Genomic DNA, 17,644 nt, shown 5'->3' with positions numbered 1-17,644 from the left:
ATGGACTTTAGTTCATAATAATGTCCAATATTGGTTCCTCAACTGTAAGAAATGTACAACTCAAATGCAGATGTTACTAATAGGAGAACTGGGAGAGAGTAGAGAGGGGTTATATGAGAACTCTACTTCTATCTCCTCGATTTTTTTCATAAATCTAAAACTGCTCTGAAAATAGTGTGCGAAAATGTCATTATTTTAAATTTGTGATTATTTTATGGGAGTTAAACTATTTTCTCAGCCTGGTGAAGGAAACCAACCCCCTAAATGATCTCATCATATTTGCATATGTATTTATATATTTAATATTGTATATAAATTTGAAATATAAATATATTTATTATTTATTAAATATATGTCTTTATCAAACATATATTTAATATTGATCAACATATTAAATATTAAATATATTAATGTAGAATATTTATATATTAAATAGATATTTAAATACAATGAGATTATTGATGCGGTTGGTTTACTTCACAGGCTGAGAAATAGATATTATATATATTTAGATATGAAATCATTGATGGGGTTGATAATTGATAACTGATAATATATATTTGCCCATTTATTTAAATGTATATTTAACTCATTTGACTATCTTTTTAGCCATTCACCAAATACAAGAATACTTAAAAAGTGAGAAATCTATTGCCAAGTGGTATTTTATTCTTGTCTATAGAATCAAAACCAATACCAATATTTTCCATATTTAATCTCTGAACACTTGTTTATCTTTTTATGATCTTTTGAGATGTTTGGGTGTGGAAACTTAAAAAGATCTAGGCTACTTACCCTCCTTCCCCGAGCTGCTAAATGATCCTACAGACTGAGTGTATCTGCTCCTCGTTTTGAGGATCTCTGTGTATAATGAGAAATGATGACTGGTGAAGGCAGAAAAAAACCTGCTGATTCATTGGATAACGTAATCAACTACTTTATTGTTTAAAATAACCCTTCCTCTGTTTTTTGGAAATGGAGAAGGAATCAATTTAACACATAATTTTCAAGTAGAATTTTATTATATCATAGAAGCAAACAAAATTTTCCAAGAATAATCTGAAATTAGGAAAAATGTGCCATTTTACTGAGAAGTAATGATGCTGTGTTGAAATGTTTCTCTCCTGATTCAAAGTATATTTTTCATGTAAAATGTTTTACAATAAGAATATCCCAGCCTGGGCACGGTGGCTTATGCCTGTAATCCCAGCAGTTTGGGAAGCTGAGGTGGGTAGATCACTTGAGGTCAGGAGTTCAAGACCAGCCTGACCAACATGGTGAAACCCCATGTCTACTAAAAATAGAAAAAATTAGCCGGGCGTGGTGGCGGCGACTGTAATCCCAGCTGCTTGGGAGGCTGAGGCAAAAGAATCGTTTGAAACTGGGAGGTGAGCTGAGATTGAGCCACTGCACTCCAACCTGAGTGACAAAGTGATACCCTGTCTCAAAAAAAAGAAAAAAGAAAAAAGAAAAAAAAAGAATATCCCAATTAATAATAAAAATATTACCTTTGTTGATTAAAGATTTATTCCTTGAAAAGTTTACAATTCTGTAATTACAATCAACTGAATCAAAGATACCTGTAATAATTTGTTGTGAGCTTAAGAAAAGACTAGTATACTTACTTATATTTGTATTTATAATTTACTTAATTTCATAAAGTCTTTGAAGCAATATAGAATAAAAACAATAAAATAATAGGAACAAAGGAAAAAACTTAGGAAATTAAGAAAGTCAAGATGAAACAAAACAGAGTTTAGATGCCAGGAACACGTAGTTACTATAGATGACTTTCAATTTTGGTCTGAGTTTCACAAGGGAAAAGGCAAACGGTTAGGATAGCTTCCTATTTAACTGCTATTTTTGTGAGACAGTTCTTCAGGAAAGAAAAGGTTTTTCTAGTAGTAAATTTTAGAAGTGGCTAAAGTGGGGGTAGAGATCTAAAAATAAAGATAAATCAAAAGATTTATCTTTGAGGCATTTTTAAAGGTACTATTACACTCTTATACTCTTAACACTGGTGTATTCATTTGACAAATTTCATGGAGTGTCTGCTGTAAACCAGACACTCTTCCAGACATTGGGAACAGACAAAAACCCCTGCACCAACTTAGCTTACATCTGAGAAAGGGAAACCATATAATAGATGACAAATATGGTATATGAAATAGTGATATGTGCTAAGGAAAAAAAAATTAAGGAGCTAGGAAGACTAGAGACTCTGTGTGTGTGTGTGTGTGTGTGTGTGTGTGTGTGTGTGTGTGTGAAGGTTGGGGGTACTGCATTTTAGGAAAGGAAGTCCTCACTGAGAGGGAGACATTTCAGTGAAGGCCTGGAGGAGGGAGTGGGAGTAGGGAGAGAGTGTCCAGTACAGAGGCCCTGAGGCAGATTTGAGGAAGGGCAAAGAAGTCACTGAAGCTGTGGTTGAGGTGGAAAGAAGGAGAGTGGTAGATAATGGAGTTAGAGAGGTAATGGGGGGTGGGAAGAATGTGAGGGGCCTCATGGGCCTTATGGACTTTGGATATTTCTCAGAGAGAAATGGGGAAACTCTGAAGTGTTTGGATCACAGGAGATGTATTAGTCATCTGTTACTGGGTAGTAAATACAGCCACCCAAAATGTCGTGGCTTAAAAGAACACTAAGTATGTATTATCTCTCACAGTGTCTGTGGATCAATAATTTGGGAGCAGCTCGAGCAGGGCTTCCTACTCAGGGTTTCTCATCAGGTTGCAGTCAGAGCTGGGCTAGGGCTCTGGCCACCTGAAGAGGTGGTTAAGTCGAGAGGATTCATGTCCCAGGTGGCTTACTCACATGACTGACAAATTGGCTGTAGCTGATGGTGGGAGATCTCAGGCCTTCTTGACCTGGGCCTCACCACAGGACTGCTTGTCTCATGGAATGTCACTGCCTTTCCACAGAGTGAGAAATCCAAGAAGGTGGCTGTGTCCTTGTCCTCTATGACTTCGCATCTGAAGTCACACATCATCCCTTCTGCAGTGTTCTATGAGTCACACGGTTCATCCCTGATTTAGAGTGTAAGCAGATTGCATCATGGTGTGGATACCAGGAGGTGGGGATCACTGGGGGCCATCCTAGAGGCTGACACAAGCAGAAGAAAGGAGATAATTACTGGAACAATGTCTCCTCAAAGGCGTGAGTATATGGAATTTAGTGCAAAAGGAGAGGAAATAGCCTTTGTTAGGGACACAGAGGGATCTTTGATAGTAACAGTATATAGGTGCAGTTAGAGGAGGTAGGAAGATCTTATGGTGAGAGCTTGTACACATTCTCATCTATTTTTTTCTCTGTTTCTCAGTGAAAAGGAGACAAGGTCATAGGTCAAGAGTGAGGATTGGGAAGAAGGTGTTTGTTAGAGGTTCATCAGTATTTCAAGTTTTTCAGTATCTTTTAAGTGATGCAGTGTTCATTGCCACTAACCCTTGTTTGGTCATATTATAGAGGAGGAAAAAAAGCTGTAGTTTTGATCATTGTTCTATTGTAAGAAGCACAGCCTGAGCTTTAGTAAAGTGAAAAAACCTCAACTCTGTGCATATATTTTTTCATTTTAAGGACAGTAATTTTTTCTTTTTGATTTCAAGAACTTTCTATGTTTACAGCATAGAAAGTTTTATGCTATAAGCATCTTTTGGTGCAATTAGACTACTTTGTTACTTCTGCTTATGGAATAGAGTAAAATATAGATAATAACATTTGCTTAAAGGAGACATTTAAAAAATAAGACATGGTTTGTCTTAGCCCAATCAGCCTGAAACCACCAGGGACAACCTGTAAACAAACCAATTGAGTTTACTGACTCATTGCAGTGTGGGGACTGCACAACAGAGCAATTGTGGTGTATCTCATCAAACAAAGGAAAATATAGAGTTAACATAGGATTTTGCTAAAGAGTGGAATTTAGGTGTGATGTAAATGAAGTGATATTCTATGGGCTCTAAGAAATATGGTTGTGTATAAAAAGGGTCAACCTCAGCTCTGTACTGTGAAATGGACCTAAGGTTCTTGTCTTAGTCCATTTTGTGTTGCTCTAGAGGAACATTTGAGGCTGTGCAATCTCTAAGGAAAAGAGGTTTATTTGGCTCACTGTTCTGCAAGCTGTACAAGAAGCATGGCACCAGCATCTGCTCCTGGTGAGAGGCTCAGGCTGCTTCCACTCATGGCAGAAGGTGAGGGGAGGTGTTTTTGCCGAGATCATACAGTGAGAGAGAAAGCAAGGAGGGAGGAGAGAGGAGGGAGGTGCCAGGCTCTGTTTAACAACCAGCTCTCTTGAGAATGAATAAAGCAAGAACTCACTCACTGCTCCCTACCCCAGGGAGAGCATTAATCTATTCATGAGGGATCCACCCTGATAACCCAAACATCTCCCATTAGGCCCCACCGCCAACACATTGGTTTGGGGGAGACAAACATTCAAACCATAGCAGTCCTGTTTTCTTGGAAATGAAGTCAAAATAGATGTCAAATGTTGTGTCCTGAGACCCATTCTCTGAAGCTTTGCACAGGAGCTGTAAATCAAGGCTTCACTGATCACAATGACTTAACTCCTCCAGATAAGAGTGAGATGTTTCATTCTTATTGCAATAATTTTAAACAGCAATGCATCTGATAGTCTGTGATTTCAGAGAATAAAATTTTTCAGTAAGTAAGCAATAGTCCCTCTAAGAACTGGGTTTTTAGGGCATTTTATGGCTGCAATATGTATTTGGGAAAAATATTGTTTTCTGATAAATTTGCACCTAGCTTAATCTGCAGCTCTGGTTCTAGATTGATGAATGTCAGGGACATTGCTTTCTTGGTCCAAGTAATTTTTTCAGACTATATTCTATAACTTACTCTAATTCTAAACATTGATGAATAGGTCACTGTCCCTTCCTAGGTAATCTGAGTCAAGACACATAAAGAGTTTGTATTTCATATTTTAAATTTATAATACAAGGTGGTTGGAAGAAGTCTTCAACAGAGTATGTATATAGAATTAGATCATTTTTAAATGTTAATGACTAAATTACCGTGCCTCCCACAGCATGTTTACCAGAACTCAGCATCCAAGTGTCCCACAGTTAGGTTTGCCAGTTTCCAACAGGAGGCCTCAAGGTGCTCAGACTCCCACTGTGGCATCTTCATAGTTTTTCTTTCTGGTTCTAGCTTGCTCTGTCTAACAACCACTATCATCAAAGTTGTCTGAGGAAGACCTCCTGTTGCTGTGACTGACGGGACTCTTGGTGGAAGCACTATGCCCATGTGCCCATGGCTACAGCTCCCCAAGGGAGCAGGACATTGTTGGATTCTCTAAGAAGCTCAGAGGAAGTTACTTCTCACTGTGGTGCCATGTGGGATTTGAAGTCGTTCTACTCATGCTCCGTTTTTCAGTAAAGCTGCTTCTGCCTCTGTCTTCTCTGCCGTGTCTCTTGTAAGGAATTCCCAAAACTTAAAGCAAACAAAACTAAAACCCAAAGCAAAAAGTACGTAAATAAATAAATATACCAAAAAAATCAACTAATTAAAAAAAAAGGAAGAAGAAATGAAGTCAACATGCTTTGAGATCCAGCTCTGATTCTGCCTTACACAATGATCAAACCACAACACTTAACTTCAGCCCACAGGTCACCACATGGCCGTTCCTACCTTGCTTGTTGGCACAGCCATGTGATTTTCTTAAATAATGTTCCTCAGTCAGTGGATTCACAGGGTGAGAGTTGGCATAATACCTGTGGTGAAAATACAGAGGAGAAAGGTAATTGAAGGTACTGATGAGAGTATCATTGATGAGATTCTTCAAGGGCCCTAAGAGGGCTGGAGAAATAAGTAAGAAAAAAAAGGTACTGATGGAAAAGTCTTCTAAAGAAAGACTTCTCAATGATATATAATAACACTAACCATAACTACTAATAATTATTGAGCCTTTATTTGGGAAGGCACTGCAAAAAGAGCCTTATCTGCATTATCTTGTTCAATTCTTAGAACAGCTTGGTGAGTTACATACTATTATTTTCTCCATTTTATGAATGAGGATTCTGAGTCTCAAAGAGTAACTTGCTCAGATCCATGTGGCTAATAAGTGGTAGTGCTAGTTCTTAAACCAAATTTTCTCTGACTTCAGTGCTTGTGTTATTAGTTCTTAATATGCTTTCCAAAATATTGTGAGATATGCACCTTATTCTGAAACTTCAATGAGATCTGAAATACACATGCAAATAAGTATCTATAGAAGGTGAAAACTGTAATGTGTATTTTTACATGTACTTTCAAAAATTATCTAAGCCTGCTTCATCCACTACCCCTTCTCTCTCTCTCTTTTTTTGTTTCTAGCTCCTGAGTCCTCTCATTTTGACTCTCTTCCCATTATTCTTCTACTTTTCAGGTGGATGACCCATTTTCAAACTTATCCTGATTTTTACCTTTAGGATTTTACCTGGATATTATTCAATTTCATGAACCAAAATTACCAGTAAGATACAGCTTAACAGTTGTCAAATATTGACGATTGTAAGAAAAAATCAGATATGCTTGAAAAAATTATCAAGCATAACCTATAAATTGATATGGGAAGTTTACTAGTGAAAACATAATAAAAATTTGACCCACATGAGGGTTAAAGATTTAACACAGGTAACACATCCAACATGAGGATAAAATATAGTTTTATTAGTTTTGTCATAGTTGATTTGTTCTTTCTCTACACCTGCTGGTAAGAAGAAAAAACATTAACTTTGATTTAAAGCTTAGTTTGATCTGTTAATTTAGGCAGAAGCTTTATCAATAGTCTGCCTTGGCAAAAAGTAAAACACAAACAATGCTTAGTTTATTACACAGCCCTCCAACTCCCAAGTTATCTCCCTCAGGCAGTGTCCCTGTGTCTGAGGGAAGGGGTGGGGCTTACAGGACATTATGAACATAGATGAGTCAGAGTCCTAAGATGTTAGATGCTATGTCTCATAAATCCTCTAGTTTCCAGGACAATGACCCATCTAATTTCTGCCTTGTCTGCTGGCATTTGTGGCTAAAGTGTAACTCTTGCCTTTTGCTCTTCTTACTGCATAGAAACTGTCAAAATCACCAATGGCAGCCAGTTTGCTAAATCTAATGGTTAATTCTCTGTCATTATTTGTGTCACTCTTCAGCAGCATCTGTCACAATTGATTTTTCCCTTCTCTTTCATGTTTTGCATTCACATGGCTGCTAGAACACCACATTATCTTGGTTATTCTCCTTTACTCTCAAAGCTTTTTCATCAGTCTCCTTGGATGTCTCTTCCTTTTATTCCTAACCTCTTAATTTTGGAGTTCCCAGATCACTCTTCTGAAATCCAGCCCCATATATCTAATACCTTACTCAGTATCTCCACTTGGATGTCTGAGAGACAACTCAAACTTACCCCAAACCTGCCCTAGACATATCTTCCCTTTCTCAGTTGCAATACTACAGTTTCTCAGACCAAAAATCTTGGGGTCTTTAGGCTCTGCTATTCCATAGCTTTGTCTCTTTCCTCATAGGGGAGAAACATAGATCAGGATTTTTTTTTCTCCTAAGGTCTTGCCTCTGTGATTCACAACCCTTTCTCTTAATTGACAATGTCTACTGTATTACAGTGCATAATCATTTTACACGTGCAAAGTTGTCTTGAAACCTAGAGACCTAGGTAAATTTGGGGTAAAACCATATATGGAATTTGAAATTTATAATCTGAAATAATCTCTTTCATGAAAATCAGATAAATGCATAAATTTTCTCTTGCAGGCTTGAGTAATAATTTCAACTGGCCGCATTTCCTTGACCTCCTTTTGGCCCTCCATGGGGTCTCAAATTCAACATGTTTAAAATATCATCTTTCCTACAAGAGGCACTTATAGCTATATTTGTCCTTCTTCTGGAAATAGAACCTCTATTCTTCTTAGAATTGTTTCTCTCCCTGGTCTAATTTTACAGCTTCCATGAGCATTGCCATTTTCTTGCATGAGCCCACCACCCTGGCTCCCATTTGATTGGTTCAGGAATGCCAACCTGGCCCAGGCTAAGCCAATCACAGTATTTTAAGACCCTAGTTACAACTGGTTGATCCATTATGTAACACAAGATGGGTCAGTTACAATCATTCCTTAGAATATTTGAAATTGGAAGCACAGAAAATAAAAGGCAGTTGCCTTCGGAGATAAAACCTATCAGAAGTAAAACTTGGGAGCTGTTTGTAGTCACATTTCCGACTATAAGAAGGAAAACAGTCTGCAGTGAGAAAGAATAAAACTGACATCCAGAGAGAGGTACAGATGAAAGGTAGATAACTAGATTCTGGTGACATTCTGGTGGCTAGATCTAGTTTTTCCTGGGGCCCAGTAGGCTATCCTTTCAATAGGTATTAATGAAGAATCTTGTACTTTATATTATGGATACCCTTGCTAACGATACTAAGAAGGAAAAAAAGTATTCATTTTCTTATATACTTGGGAAGGACATCAAAGTAGCTAACATAATCAAATAGCTGCAGTAACCAGGCCTCTATTTATGCTTCTGGCACTTCAGGACTGCTAGTTTTCTGTTTTTATATATCTCCCATTTCTGCTTATTTTAGCTTTTGAATTAGTCTCAACTGGACTTCATGCAGTTATGCTTTTTCTAGGGCACTGAGGAAGATGGCTGCAAGCTGCTCCAGTGTCTTTTCATCCTTCCTAAAGGATGACCCCAAAGACAAAGGCTTTAGGGGAAAAGTCTAATGAAGGCTCCTAATTGGTGTAGTTTAGGTCTCATGACCACCTTTGAACCAGTCACTCTGGCTAGACCCAGCTTATATGCTACTTCTGTGTCTGTGGATAGGTCAGAGTCAGACACAGCTTTACAGAAAACATGAGAAGTAGAGGGTACAGTTACTATAAAGGATATTGTAATATATTCTGAGAAGACAACACTATAGCTACCACAGTCCATTGTTTGTTGGTTTAATTCTTTCTTGGATTCGGTGCAGCAATAAAAGTCATTTTTTGCCTAAGGCAGCTGAGTTTCCTCTCATTTGCAATCAAGAGTCCTGATGAACACACATTTTCCCATCTCTCTTTTTCTTCTTAGATTCCTATCTCCCTGAATGACACTGCTTACTGAGTCATTCTAGTTAAAAATGTGGGAATCCTCCTCAAGTTTTCTCTTTCACTCTCTGTAGTCAAAAATGTGGGAATTATTCTTAATTTCTGCCTATTCCTTCTATATTCAATAAATATCCATATCCAGATATCCTGCTATGTCAGTTCTAACTCTAAAATAGCTCTATAATCAGCCTTACTATTCCATTCCTATTGTCACAGCCATTGTTCACACCCTCATCATCTTTTGCATGATGTGCCTCCTTAATTAGTTCACTTACTTTCAGTCTTGCTTATTTGCATTCTATCTTCCACACTACTGTAAAGGTAAATCATCATGTCATTTTCCCGAATGGTATTTTCTCTTGGCACCCATTGCCTTTAGAATAAACTTAAAAAATTTCTTGGTGATGTGTACAGGACCCTTTCTGAATTTTTGCTAAGCATGCTTAACTTCTCTCTTGGTGTTTAGGGCTCAGCATCAGTTCTCACCTATGTATCCCACCTATGTATGTCACTGCTGTGTCATCTTCATCCTGTTCTTTTTAGTCAGTGCTGTTCTGACCCTAAACTCTACTCTTATCATTAGGTGTCCTTTATTTGCTCTTGGGACTCCTTGATATCCTGAATCCTTCTGCCTTTGGTACTTACCAGGTTCCCAAACCTTATATTATACATAAATCACTTATGGAGCTTTTCCTTGACCTGCCCTGGACACACTGCATTGGAAACATTTTAAAAATTTCCTCCTGGATCAGGCGTTTTGTAGGAGCCGTCATTTAGCAAACACTTGAGTGTTTCTGCTACTGCCTGATATTGAAGTTCTCAAATGCTTCTTTTCCTCACTGATTGGAGCAATAAAAGTCATTTTTGCACCTTTACCTACTTGTGAGACTTCTGATTAGCTGACCTGACTTTAAATCAGATTCCATCATAGTCATCTCTGCTCCCCACCCTCATGACATTAACGCAGAATTGGCTATTTCTTTTTTTTCTTTTTTCTTTTATTTTATTTTATTATTATTATACTTTAAGTTTTAGGGTACATGTGCACAATGTGCAAGTTAGTTACATATGTATACATGTGCCATGCTGGTGTGCTGCACCCATTAACTCGTCATTTAGCATTAAGAATCGGCTATTTCAACTATTTTGCTCTCCTATAGTTATGCAGCCCCTCCATTATTCCATCTCTTTGAATTTATTCTGTCTATACTTCCTTTATCATACATAATTAAAACTCTAGTTCAAGCGCCTAAATTATTTTTTCCCAGCTACTTTGGCTATGTCTCCAACCATAAATTCTCCTTCTCACTTGAGAGCCCTGACATACCATTTCTAGATATTAACTAGGGCTTTAAAATTATTGTAGTGGCTCCAGTCATTGGCACACTACAGCAGAGGGCAGATAGTGTGCATCTCTTCCAACATCCATTTTTAATAACATCATGGTGGTTGTATAAAATCGGCTATGGTGTGAATATTTACACCACCCAAATCAGCAAATATTCAGCAAATGCTAGATTTCTTTTCCCTTGGAGGGCTGGTTGTTACGCATTTACCAGCATATCACTAGTTTCAGTGGATGACCAAGCTGTGGGACCCCTGGTGCCAGCCTAGAGTACCTGATATAACCACTGCAGGTAAGAAGTATACACCATGGACTAATACCAGCTGAAAGCAAAAGTTGACTGAGCCTGGACAGGTGAGTTGCTAGTAGTCTCTAGACCTTAAAAAGTCTAAAACTAAGCTCCTAGTTCTGCTCCAAATCTGTTCTACTCCTGTACTGATTCATCTCGATTAATGGCAACAACATTCACTGGGAACTTGCACAAATCATTTAAGCAATCTGTGCATCAAGTTTGGGCACTCTAGTAGCATGTATCTCATAGGCTGTTTTGAGGATTAAATGAGTTGCGATTGGTAAAGTGCTTAGAATTATGTCTGGCACAATCATGATTTCCTGAAACACTATGTAAGTTTTTAAATAATTGCTCAGACCCAAACCCTTAGAGTCAGCTTTGCCTCCATCATTTCTCTCATACCCCATATCCAATCTGTCAGGAAATCCTTTTCTCTCAATTTTGAAAATATATATCTGGATCTGACCTCATCTTGGTACTTCTACTGTGACAACTTGGATCAAGCCTCCATCACGTCAATCTGAATTATTGTGCTGGATTTCCTACTTTCACTCTTGCTCCCTCTGCTGTTTATTTCTAACATAACAACCAGAGTGATCCCTTTTCATTATTTTTAGACCATGTCCACTTCTCAGCTGAAAACCCTTTAATGCAGGGGCTTCCAATCTTTGGGCTTCCCTGGGCCACAGTGGAAGAAGAAGAATTGTCTTGGATCACATATAAAATATACTAACACTAACAATAGCTGATAAACTAAAAAAAATTGCAGAAACATAATGTTTTAAGAAAGTTTACGAATTTGCGTGGAGCTGTGCTGAAATCCGTCCTGGGCCGCATGTGGCCTGTGGGCCACAGGTTGGACAAGCTTGCTCTAATAGTTTCCCATTTTTCTAAAAGTAATAGCCAAAGTCCTTCCAAAGGCTTACAAAGCTTTGGCCCAGCTCTGAGCTTTCCTCTGACATCATCTTTTATAATACTGTCTCACTCAGATCTAGCCCTCCTCGAATTCCACCATAGAGTGAGTGAGGGGAGTGTTGTAGGACCGTCAAAACAAGAATGAGTGAGAAAGCAACAATGGGCACAGTGAGGGCAAGGGGTGCAGGGCTGGGTGTATGGTTTAAGCGGTACAGATCAAAAAGTAAGAGTCCACGTAGGAGCAGTTCAAGAATTTCGTCCAAAACAAAACAAGTGAAAACAAGATCTGTACCCAGCCCCTTGGAAATAAGCCTAGTATGAGGAAGGCAAGAAAACAGCTCCAAGTGCCCGGCATAGATCTTGCCAGCCTTGAATACCCTTGAGTCCTAAAATTAGGCCAAATGTGGTCTGGCTCTATTGTAGCAGTATTTGGTGCTAGGAAGCCTGTACATGTTTTGACACAAAAAATATTTCTAAACCTGGTGGTATGTGGAACCAACTCCTGTAATAACACTGACCTGATTTTCTCCTAGAAAAGTGATGGGATGGATCCTATAACTGTAACTGAAAGTTCCTTGGGAAAAGCTGGGATGTGGCTGACATGAAGGCAAGCAAAAAAAAAAAAAAAAAAAAACAACTGTGGCAGCCAGGACAACTGGGAGAACTGGCTGTGATCTAGCTCATGGATAATCTTCCTTTTATTCAGAGACCAAGAATACATAGATCAAGAGCAGATATACTGATTGCTATCTTTTAAAATACAGTCTTGATAGGGCCATATTGTAAACCAAGCAAGCAGATAATAAAAAAATGAAACAAAACCAGAAAGAAGCCTTTTGTCTGCCCACTTTAAAACATTGTACTGGGAAAAATCTACTGCCATGAAATCTACTGGGTAGGATCCCAACTGTTGTCTTACAGCCCAGCCTCATCATCTGCCTCGTCCCTTTTTCTGATACTGATCTCAGTTTACTAATCCTTTTCCAGTCTGTACACATACCTTTCCAGTTTTGTTTCTGGCATATTAGCTCATTGTTACCTGCTTGTTTCTGGGATTCAATACTGCTTTTATGATGACTTGGCTGTAGCTCTTCTATTCATTACATCTGCTTTGCTTGGGTCCCTATGCTTTAGGTTCCTGTGGGTATAGTTGGCCCTAGTATTATAACCTTCCCCGATCCCAACTCCCCTGGCCCCTTTGTCATCTGTATCTGCCTTATCCTGGCTTCTCCTAGACGATGTCCTTGGTTAATCCAGGCTACCCTCAGAGATATACAGGCTACTCTATGCAGACATCTCATTACATGATAGAAAATTTCATCATAGCACATCCAGCCACCAAATAAAATATTCCAGCATGCTGACAAGGTTAAAGATTGGTCTATTTAAATTTGTCCTAGCTGAGACCTGGTCCTAGACCCTTCTGTAACTAGACCCTCCTGTGAATCGTTTCCATAAAGGCCTGATGAACGTGATAAAAAATTTGGTAATTAATCCTTTACACTTATATGTAATCGATGCTGTTGGTTTACTACAGAGTTGCCCATGTAGCCAATATACACTTCCCCCAGCTGCTGAAAGTGCAGAAGCTGAGGCCTAGGCCAGCAACTTTCTCCAAAGGTTCTCCCTTGGCTGACAGAGCTATCTCATCCAGAGATGCTTGGGAAGTTACTCCCTCCCCCTACCCCCATTCTACCTGGATTAGACTCCAAATCCAGTTTTTTGTATAGGGTGGAGTTGAGGGAAATGAGGCTTCTTCCCACATAATCACTGTATGGGACTCTCTGAGAAAGGCTACTAGTCTGTGACTTTGTGCTGTATGAGTGGTGCCAATTAAAATTATTCTTCCTCCCACCTTTAAATAACATCTACCTTGTGACTTCACATTTTTAGTCAATTCAAGCATTAAAACCTTTCTCTTACACTGATTAGGGCATTATTTCCAGATGAGAGCTCTGATACATCTTTTTGGACAAGTTGTCAAATCCTTGCATCATCAAGTATGCTTTACCCCAGGAATGACTTGCATCTTTTACAGGAAATAGATCTTCAGACTTATAAAATACAGGTACGAGAGAGAGTGTTAGTTCCTCTCATCAAATTGCATTGATGTGAGGTTTGAGAAAGAGGCACTGGATTCTGTTTCCATGACAACCGCTTCACTGCTCAAGAGGAAAACAGGACAGTGATTGAAATCTGTGTTAATGGCAGCTCTAAAAATAATCAGCAATGTATTGAAATCAAATGAAAGACCCAGGAAACAATTAATAAAAATTGTAACCATGGAGAGTGAGATTATTACAGTTATAATATTCTTTAAGAATTACAGAAATGGCTGGTGACAAAAATAGTTTTGGGGAGAATCAATTATTATTTTGTTTCAGGTGGCTATCGATATATTCATTATATGCCAGCCATAGGTTAGGACCTGAAGATACAGAGGTGAATCAACAATGTCTCTATCTTCCAGGACCTCATGGTTTTATCTTCTAGGATCTCACAGTTTTATAAAAAGAGAATCCACCATGATTATAATGGACATTTTGTTTGCATACCCAACATCTAACCATTTCCCACTGTGTAGCAGCCAGGCAATTCCATAGCCAAGTCCAGGGACAATTCAAAATCATTTAGTATAGTTATTGGTTCTTCAGTGAGCATGCAACCAAGGCATAAACCTATATGACACCCTTTTATTAAGAGTGGCTTCTGCACAAAGCTCAGAAATGTTGAGTGGCAGTGGGATGTTTATAATCTTTTTTACTTAAACATAAAAGAGGGAGCAGTAAGGTCTGCTGCTTCAGGCAGCTACCTTGTGATTAGGGGGAAAATCAGCCTGAGGATGAAACCAGCCCTTGGACAAGGGCAATGCCAAGAGAATCACAGAGAAACACAGCCAGACCTGACTGAACTGCATGAACGTACTCTACCTCTATATGTTCTAGAGATCACAACCCACCAAATTTCTTTTTGTGGAAGCTTGAGTTGGGTTTTCGTGTTTTTTTCACCTGAAAATAAAAAAAAAGCATACAGCTAATAATAAATGTCAGTGTCATGAAATAAGTGTAATACTGCAAATAAGCAGAGGTAACTATTGGATGTACAGGGAGAGAATAAATCAGAGGAAGAGGAGGTAACAGTGAACTCAATCTCGGAGAAAGGAGAGCAGAGAAGATCATGAAGCATCTTATATTGTGAAGGCAGAAAATTCAGCTTTGTTGTCAGCATAGTTCCTGACTGTCCAACTGTCTAGGATTGCCGGTCAATGGCAGAATGGGCCTATCTTAACCCAAGCTCTATGCAGAGGTGGATGTATCATGAACCTAAAGAAGCTTAAGCTCATGTGCTTGTTACTTATACTTCCCCTTTGGGGAGGAAGCAGCAGCCATGGCTGCACATTAGCAAATGGGCTGCCCCAGCTTAAAGGTTATACTCTTAGGCCTGGTGGTGTTTTTCCATTGTGGATGGAGTTTTTGAAATTGTGATGTTTATGGTATTCATCAACTTTTAAAATGTTGTAACTTGGTTTTATGTATTTTCTAAGTAAATATTCTCTTTAGTATCTAAATTTGTATTCTTTTAGTTAAATAGGGTGCTCCAAACTGTGTGATTGTCAGACCCACAAAACCTACATCTGTCACCTGTTTTATGAGTCGAATATTCTGATTCTTCTTCAGATGAGTCGGTTTTAACTAAAGCTTATTTCTCTCCGGCATCTTCCTGCAATCTGTAAGAAGTATGAACATGGTGAAGTATCTGCCTATTTCTCTATTTTCTAAAATTTCAGACATAGCAGGCATGTTGTCTGAGAGAGCGGGCTATCAGGACTATTTCTACATTGTCCTGGCCTCCAGGAACAACCATTGGTGAACCCAGTCAAGTATCTGGGCCTTATCTTTTTTTTTTTTTTTTTGAGTTGGAGTCTCGCTCTGTAGCCAAGGCTGGAGTTCAGTGGCACGATCTTGGTTCACTGCAACCACTGCCTCCCGGGTTCAAGCAATTCTCCTGCCTCAGCCTCCTGAGTAGCTGGGACTACAGGTGCGTGCAACCACACCTGGGTAATTTTTGTATTTTTAGTAGAGACGGAGTTTCACCATGTTGGTCAGGCTGGTCTGGAACTCATGACCTCAGGTGATCCACCTGCCTCGGCTTCCCAAAGTGCTGGGATTACAGGCGTGAGCCACCGCACCTGGCCTCTGGACCTTATCTTTAACCCCAATGAGAAGAACCTGAACTACTCCTTGCTCTCATCTCTGACTGGGGAACTAAGAATTAGGCTTCATAGCTATTTAACATCACAAATCCCAAACTTGAAGGAGTGAAGAAAATAAGTGAAATCTGGACAGGTTAGACCAGGTGCTGCAGAAGTTGTGTGTGTGTGTGTGTATGTGTGTGTTATGTTGGGGGCAGGCATACTCGGCTATATCAAAGTGTTGGGATTCTCTGAGGGCTTGTTCCCAGACAAAAAACCATGTGAGCAAGAAACTGGAGATATTTAGAAGCAGCAAAATTCAATAACTAGATATGAAAAAGAAAAACATTTTCTAAATTTAAATAATAAAAAATAAATTGCAATAAATAATATTAAAGACTAGGTTACTTTTCTATCCTCCCTAGAGAAAGTATTAAAAAAATCATTGCTACGTAAAGAACTTCTCAAAGAATATCAAGCCAAAAAATGTAGAATAAATATTATAAAACTGTATCAGGCAGTTAATGATGATACTAACAATAGTAATTTGTTAAATTTTTAAAATTGTGATGTTTATGGTATTCATCAACTTTTAAAATGTTGTAACTTGTTTTTATGTATTTTCTAAGTAAATATTCTCTTTAGTACCTAAATTTGTATTCTTTTAGTTAAAAAGGGTCCTCCAAACTGTATGATTGTCAGACCCACAAAACCTACATCTGTCACCTGTTTTATGAGTTGAATATTCTGAGTCTTCTTCAGATGAGTCGGTTTTAACTAAAGCTTATTTCTCTCCAGCATCTTCTTGCAATCTATAAGAAGTATGAACATGGTGAAGTATCTGCCTATTTCTCTATTTTCTAAAATTTCAGACATAGCAGGCATGTTGTCTGAATCCTAAATGCAATAGGCAATGATTTAACCAACTGTTTTGTTATTACATGTACCAGTTTCCTGGAACTACCACAAAATGGGTGGTTAAAAACAAGAGAAATTTATTCTGTCACAGTTCTAGAGGTTAAAAGTCTGAAATCAAGGTATCAGCGGGGAATGCTCCTGGTGAAGACTCCAGGGAAGAATACTTCCTTGCCTTTCCCTAGCTTCTGGCAGTTCTCACAATCCTTGGCTTCCTTGGTTTGTAGCTGCATCACTCCAGTCTCTGCCTCCATCTTCACATGGACTTCTTCTTTGTGTCTCTGTGGCCCCTCCTCTTCTTATAGGGACACCAGTCATTTGATTTAGGACCCACTGTAATTCGGTATGACCTCAACTTAATTACATTTGCAAAGGCCCCATTTCCAATTAAGGTTATATTTTGAGGTTCCAGGTGGATATGAATTTTTGGAAGGCACTATTCAAACTACTCCATTACATAACAGGCACATTGTACCCCCAGATGGGGATGGAGTGATTTGCATTGTTCCCATGCCATCTTATTTCAGCAAGTTCCACATTTTAAAGTCTGTAATTGACAAGATTTCAGTTCTAAGTATAAATACTCCTAGACCTACCTCTTTGATAAACCATTATATATTCACAATATTCTAAATCGAAAATGCATTTAATACACCTAGCCACCAAATATCATAGCTTAGCCTACCCTACTTTAAATATGCTCAGAAAACTTACATTAGCCTATGGTCAGGCAAAATCATCTAACCTTAAGATTACTGTATAATAAAGTGTTGAATATATCATGTAGTTTATTGAATATAGTACATGATAGAGTACAGTATCATTTTTCAGTCCTCATGGTCACATGACTTGGAGCTGTGGCTCATTACTGCCACCCAGCATCACGGGAGATT

General features: G+C 38.6%; 1 protein-coding gene and 1 long non-coding RNA gene across 4 annotated transcripts in view; one reads left to right on the top strand and one right to left on the bottom strand.

The window, feature by feature from the left end:
• TMEM144 (transmembrane protein 144) overlaps positions 1–3,037 on the bottom strand; it is a 61,584-nt gene extending 58,547 nt beyond the window's left edge. Inside the window, exons 1-2 of one of the 2 annotated variants that reach the window (XM_054554642.2) lie at positions 2,812–3,037; positions 796–861 (exon numbers count right to left, since the gene is read on the bottom strand). The gene's annotated coding sequence lies outside the window, so the exon portion shown is untranslated. The remainder of the gene's footprint in view (positions 1–795; positions 862–2,811) is intronic. The other variant, XM_054554641.2, reaches the window with a different exon arrangement.
• Positions 2,962–12,445, top strand: LOC129059121 (uncharacterized). Of its 2 annotated transcripts, XR_008524834.1 has the most exons (3): positions 2,971–3,153; positions 5,164–5,752; positions 12,178–12,445. It is a non-coding gene; the product is annotated as an uncharacterized LOC129059121 (long non-coding RNA). The 2 variants fall into 2 exon arrangements; XR_008524835.1 differs by lacking the exon at positions 12,178–12,445 and having other exon boundaries at positions 2,962–3,153; positions 5,164–5,409.
• Positions 12,446–17,644: the final 5,199 nt, after the last annotated feature.

Source organism: Pongo abelii, chromosome 3 (assembly GCF_028885655.2).
Source record: "Pongo abelii isolate AG06213 chromosome 3, NHGRI_mPonAbe1-v2.0_pri, whole genome shotgun sequence".
NCBI lineage: Eukaryota > Metazoa > Chordata > Mammalia > Primates > Hominidae > Pongo > Pongo abelii.
The sequence above is the reverse complement of the archived record's forward strand: the minus strand, read 5'-3'. Positions and strand labels throughout refer to the sequence as shown.